Below are 5,140 nucleotides of genomic sequence, written 5' to 3'. Positions count from 1 at the left end.
GGTTGATTATTTTGGCCATGATATGATGCTTGGGAGTAAGTGTTTTGTGTGGCTTGGTATGATCTTTGGTTGGAGTTTTGGTATGTGGACTTGTTATGTTGGTTTTGCTGGTTTCCCCACCCAAAGTTTGGGTGGTTTTTCCAGCCTGGGTTGTAAGTGTTGGAATGTGGATCATATGGTTGCCTTTGTTGATTTCCTACATAATTGGCCTCTTCCCAATCACCTCCTTCAGTGCTTACTTCCTCTTGATCTTGTGTGTGTATTGCGGCCACTTGCTTTGTTTCTAATTTCCTGGTGAGCTCTGCTAGTTGCTTGGCAAACACCTTGTTTTGGGCTAAAATTGTATCAACATGGTTCAGCTCCATGACTCCCTTAGTGTTGTGTCTCTCTGAAGCATAGTAGTACTCATTCTCAGCCACTGTCTCAATCACTTCAATGGCTTCTTCCACAGTCTTTTTCCTGTTCAATGAACCTCCTGATGAATGGTCTACAGCCTTCCTTGATTCATAAGAAAGTCCATCATAGAAAATATGCAATTGCACCCAGTCATGGAACATGTCTGGTGGGCATTTCCTTGTCAAATCCTTGAATCTCTCCCATGCCTTGTAGAGAGTTTCACCATCTTGTTGTCTAAAGGTCTGAACCTCAGATCGAAGCCTATTGACCTTTTGTGGGGGGTAGAAACGTGCCAGAAACTTGCTTTCCACCTCATCCCAGGTTGTTAGGCTCCCCCTTGGGAATGATTCCAGCCACTTAGCTGCCTTGTCCCTAAGTGAAAATGGGAACAAGAGCAGTTTATAGGTATCTTCCTGGACTCCATTGGACTTCACAGTGTCACAAATTCTCAGGAATTTTGTGAGATGTTGGTTTGGATCTTCATTAGCACTCCCACCAAATGAACAATGATCCTCCACAAGTGATATTAGCTGTGGTTTGAGTTCAAAATTGTTGGCCTGAATGGGTGGTTTCTGAATGCTGCTACCACAATTCCCAGAGGTTGGGTTTATGTATGAACCAAGAACCCTCCTCTCGGGAATGGCATTGTTTCCATCAGCTCTCTCATGGTTGTGAACTTCTCTATCCATGTTGAGATCTAGAGCTTCCTCAAAATTGTCCTCAGATTCTCCTTCAGATTCTTCTTCTCCCAGTACTCTCTTCCCTCTTGCTTCCCTTCTAAATTTATGAAGGGTCCTCTCTGGTTCGGTATAATGAGGAGTTGATGTCTCTCCTCTCCGACCTGTCATACAAAAACACAGCACAGGCAACAAACAAGTGAAATACTCTTGGTTAATGGAAGAGTATGGTTAGAGCAGTTGAGGAATTAATTCAAATAGTTAGTGAGTCAGTGAGTTAGTTGCTTGAATTTAAAGGCATAAAGAAAGAAAGCATGTAACAGAGTGCAGAAATTAAAATTCAACAAGTAACTTGAACTGAATTAACAAAGCAAGAAAAATGCTCAATCTAGTTAACTTCCAACTTGAGAATTGTCAATCGAAAACCAATCCCCGGCAACGGCGCCATAAACTTGATGTGCATAAACTTGATATGCTACGATTTAGGAAATTGCACGATCGGCAAAATTCCTTCCGGCAAGTGCACCGGTTATCGTCAAGTAAAAACTCACAATAGAGTGAGGTCGAATCCCACAAGGATTGGTTGAGTGAGCAATTCGGATTAGAAGTATGTTCTAGTTGAGCGGAATCAAGATTTAGATGAGAATTGCGGAATGTAAAATTGCATGAATTAAAGAGCGAGAAGCTAAATTGCTGAAATTAAAAGGGATGGGGGTGATTGCATGAATTTAATTGCAGAATGTAAAGAGAAATTGGTAAATCAGGAATGGGGAGTTCATTGGGTGTTAGGAGATATTGAGATCTCCGAATCAAAATAACTTTTATCCTTTCCTCAACCAATGCATTCATTGAATTTTGCTTGGCAATCTTATATGATTGGATCCCAATCCCTTGGCTCACCAATTCTCTCTAAAACAAACAAATTCCCAATCCCTTGGTTTAAATGTTCATTAGAAGAGATGATGCTCGATCACTGATTATACCACACAGTTTCATGAACCACAATTTGGTAGGATTACATGTCACAATATCCATCCAAACCCCAATCCAATTCACTGTGAGAAAGCTTCTCTAGCATGAATCCTCCATTCCTTTCCCAAGGTTCCGAAGGATTCCAATTATGGGTAGTTTCTTTCCCAAGACAACTACCCAATGGAATTAGATCGAGAAGCTTTCTAACAAAATTCAAGAGAAAAGATTGAAGAAGAAGATAAAACTATTATTGATTCATTGAATTACAATAGAGCTCCCTAACCCAATGAAAGGGGTTTAGTGAGTCATCGCTCTGAATTCAATTACAAAACTAAAAGAAAATGATCCAAAGTTCTTCGTGTAAAAAAAAGTTCTGGCTAACTTAAATTCTATCCTATTTATACACTTTCTAAATTGAGCTTCTGTTGTGTTTCTTGGGCTTTGAGGCCTTTCCCTGATTTCCTTTTACTTTGGGTTTATGGTCCATAATCCTGATGAGGCTGTGATCCAATTCTGTAACATTCATTGAGCAAACTTAGTGATAAACAAGTAATGACACAAGACTCAACAAATTGAAGCTCCAGACTCATCAATTCTTCAGGCCCAATCCCATAAACATGATATTCAATTGGGTTTCATACCATAATACGTTTAAGTTAATGTTTGTGCTCAAATGCTAACTTAAACTTCAATATATTTGGCCCAGAAATCCTTTCAAAAAGTGGCGTTTAAGTTGAAGTTTAAGTTTTAGTTTAAGGTTAAACTGAAACTTAAACGTGGAAATGGAAGAAAGCAACCCAGGAGTGTGAAATGTCGAACACGTTTAAGCTTCAGTTTAAGGTTAAACTGAAGCTTAAACGTGGAAATGAAGAAAGCAACCCTGGAGGAGCAATTGGGTCGAACACGTTTAAGCTTCAGTTTAAGGTTAAACTGAAGCTTAAACGTGGAAATGAGAAAGCAACCCTGGAGGAGAGAAATAGTCGAACACGTTTAAGCTCCAGTTTAACCTTAAACTGGAGCTTAAACGTGGAAATGCTCCTGGTGCCTTTCTTACTTCTGGCGTTTAACTTCCAGTTTAAGGTTAAACTGGAGGTTAAACGCTAGTTCCAGCATTTCTTAGCCTTCATGATTCTGGCGTTTAAGCTCCAGTTTAGGCTTAAACTGGAACTTAAACTCCACATGTGATATTCAAGCTTCCTTTATTGATTTTGTTGCTTCCTTGCCTAGCCTCTTCTTCCCTGAAATCATCCAAACAATTGCATCAAAGTCTTGCAAAATTTCATGAGAAATCTTCCATTCATAGCATTCAAGTAATATAACTAAAAACTCATGGAATTTGCATCAAAATCATACTGTTTGGATGGTTCATTGCTTTGTTATTCATTTAACCATTCTTGGTTACTTTAAGTTCAAGAAAATGCATAAAACAACTAAAACTAACAGAAAAATGCTAGTGAAACTAGCCTAAGATGCCTTGGCATCATTCTCTCATCTCTCTCTTAGGATTTAGGACTTCTCTTAGTTTTAGGAGTGACTCTCAATCCCAGGTTCTTTATTTTTATATAATTTATGAACTCTTCCATGTTACATATAATTTTCTTAATTAATGTTATTTGAGGTATTTCAATTCATGACTGCTTTCTTTTATTTACATGATTACTGCTTCCCATCTAAAGACATCTTTATTCCAATAGATTTACTTTTCTCCTTTTGGTTTTGGTTAAGAAATCAGTAACTCAGGAATTGTCCAATTCAACAACATAATTGTTAATTGTTATCTTGCCAATTGAGTTGAACTTCAATAATCCCAATCTTTTCTTAGGAATTAACTAGGATTTGAAGATCAAACTAATTAGTCACTTGACCTTCCTCTGCTTTAAGTAAGGGTTAACTAAGTGAAATTAAGATTCAATTTTCATTATCATTGATAAGGATAACTTGGTCTGGACTTCCAATTTCTAATACCTTGCCAAGAGTTTATGTTTATTGTTATTATTTTATTCCCTCTGCCATTGCTTTTCTAACTTTTTACCATGATCCAAAAACCCCAAAATATACCTTTGCATAACCAATAATAAGAACATACTTCCCTGCAATTCCTTGAGAAGACGACCCGAGGTTTGAATACTCGGTTATCAATTTCAAAGGGGTTTGTTACTTGTGACAACCAAAACGTTTGAACGAAGGGATTTCTGTCGGTTTAGAGACTATATCTACAACGCGACTGTTTTTATGAAATTCTTTACTGGCAAAAATCCTCTCATCAAAATGGCGCCGTTGCCGGGGAATTGCAAACGTGTGCCTTATTATTGATTATTGTAAATATTTTATTTTTACTTGTTTATTTGTTTTTATTTTTATTTTTATTTTTACTTTTTCGTAAATTAAGAGGTTATTTGTTTTTATTTAGTTATTAAAAAAAATTTTTTCAAAAATTTGTTCTTAGTGTTCATCTTGATCTTCAAGTTATTCTTCACGTTCATCTTGACCTTCAAGCTGTTCTTAGTTGTTTTCTTCGTTTTGATCTAAAAATTTGAAATTTGGTGTCATTTTATTGTTTTTCTGTTTCCTCATTAAATTCACAAATATTTTTAATTAATTTTTTCGAAAAAAAAATTTCAGATTTTTATTTTTAAAATTTTTATCTTATCTTATCTTATTTCAAAAATCAAAATTCAAAATTCAATTTTAAAAATTTTCAAATTTTAAATTTAAAAATTTTCAAATTTCAACTTTCAAATTTCAAAATTTCAAATTTCAAATTTCAAAATTTAATTTTCAAATTCAAAATTTAAATAACCTTTTAATTTAAATTTATTTTTATTTTCTTTTTTAATTTTTATTTACTACTATGAACTCTCACCCCTTTGGCTTTGAGTCTGGTTACAATAATGTTGCAGGAAGAAGAAATTACAATGAGAACAGGTATCAAGGTTGGAACAATCAAAGATGGGAGGAGCCACAAGGATTTGATCAACCCTCATGGCAACAACCACCTCCAATGGACTATCAACAACCACCACCATATGCCTATGTACCCTTTCCTCAACATGACTTTGGACCACCATACTCACAAGCCCCTTTACACCATTCAC

At 36.0% G+C, this 5,140-nt stretch overlaps 1 non-coding gene across 1 annotated transcript; it reads left to right on the top strand.

Annotated features, from left to right (window-relative positions):
- Positions 1-555: 555 nt before the first annotated feature.
- On the top strand, positions 556-659 carry LOC112746752 (small nucleolar RNA R71). The gene has a single exon (XR_003174618.1). It is a non-coding gene; the product is annotated as a small nucleolar RNA R71 (small nucleolar RNA).
- The last annotated feature ends 4,481 nt before the right edge of the window (positions 660-5,140 follow it).

Source organism: Arachis hypogaea, chromosome 14 (assembly GCF_003086295.3).
Source record: "Arachis hypogaea cultivar Tifrunner chromosome 14, arahy.Tifrunner.gnm2.J5K5, whole genome shotgun sequence".
In the NCBI taxonomy this organism is placed as follows: Eukaryota; Viridiplantae; Streptophyta; class Magnoliopsida; order Fabales; family Fabaceae; genus Arachis; species Arachis hypogaea.
Note: the sequence above shows the minus strand (reverse complement) of the source record. Positions and strands in the feature narration are given on the sequence as shown.